The sequence below is a fragment of the Halyomorpha halys genome, unplaced genomic scaffold (genome assembly GCF_000696795.3).
Source record: "Halyomorpha halys isolate HHAL.00 unplaced genomic scaffold, Hhal_1.1 Scaffold112.1, whole genome shotgun sequence".
NCBI lineage: Eukaryota > Metazoa > Arthropoda > Insecta > Hemiptera > Pentatomidae > Halyomorpha > Halyomorpha halys.
The window spans coordinates 575636-577210 of NW_027113310.1; positions in this window are offsets into that span (position 1 = coordinate 575636).

The following is a 1575-nucleotide window of genomic DNA, read 5'->3' on the forward strand; positions in this document are numbered from 1 at the left end:
AAACTGCTCGTAGATTCTGACCATTGCTACATTTACTAGACAAACGGTCTAAATTGCCAATCCATTACAAAATACTGATCTACATGACTATTATAAGGCCTATCTGGACATACGGAGTTGAGCTTTGGGGCTCCACTAAACCATCAAATTCATCCAGAATCCAATCCTTACAGTCCAAAATCCTTCGTAAAATAATATAGCAATAGTGAAGCATTGCGGGTCAGCTAGTTGTCTCTGAATGGAGACAGAATGTAACAATACAGAATAAAATTTTTTAAAAATTGTAAAATTTGGTTACATTGTATGTTTTTGGTGTGCTATCTCCGAAAATGAACTCCATTTTCTTCGATCATGTACAGATTTTTATCAAATTTAGGTTGCATAATAATAGTTTTATAACTAAAAAATATATCATTCATTGTTATCGTCAAAATTAGAGAAAAATTATCTTTTCAAAGTGCTCTAAACATTTAAATTTGCTCAAAGTATAAAGGAGTAATAAGGAGGCTTTATTAATTATTAATAACAAAATTATTTTGTGCTTAGAAAGAGGCCTGCTCCACTTTGTGCTCGCGATTAAGGAACTAATTTATTTTGGGATTAAACTGCTACTGTTCCTTAAACATTGCTAATGCTTCTGTAGATTTCCTAATTTAGGTTTAATCGCTTGAAAGTATAAGTTGGACTTTGACTAAATACAAGACAAAGGAGTATTGCAGTCTACAAGCAGCTAACAAATCTAGTAAACAATTTACTCTAAATTTGAACTCGTTTATGCTAAAATTAAAAAATAAAATTATAAATAATACTATTTTCAATGGAAGGTCAAAGATTCAAGTATACGTGAATAAATGTTGGAAACTTATAATTTTCTTGCCACACGTCCTGTAGTATACTTCGACAGCGAACCGATCCCGTAAACAACTCTTACCGAAGACTGGAGGAGGTGAGTGAGGGAATCCTTAGCCAAGGAGGAGATAGCAATGGGTACCTACATTTTAATTAATGGGCTAGTAATAAATTATTTATTTTTTCAGTGAGTATTCGTGGATTTTGAACTTTATATCAGAAATAAAATTTCTAATAATTATTTTTGTTTTTGTGAAATACAATATTTAATAAAAATTCACCCTTAATTTAAAACAAAATAAAAATTTAGCAGATTTGGCCCGGAGTAGATTCCTTCTTTCATACTAAAATCCTTTTGACCTATTTATACATACGGATTTGAGCTTTGAGAATCCACTAAACCATCGAATTCCTCCTGTATCCAATCCTTACACACAGGACTCCTTGATGCTCCTTATTACGTCACAAAGAAACTCATCCATATAGACTTCAACATCCCATTTGTTGCGGATTTGGCCCGAAATAGATATAACTCCTTTCATTTTAAAATCCTATCCCACCCAATAGTTCATAATCTCTCATTCTCTACAATCTCTGATTAACCTCCGAGGCATCTGAAAATAAGATGGCCAAGAGATCTTCTAATTTAAAGCAATGGTTAAAGTACCACCGTTGGGTGGTTCCTTCCTAATATTATCACGTTTTCTCCAACATTTATTGCATTTA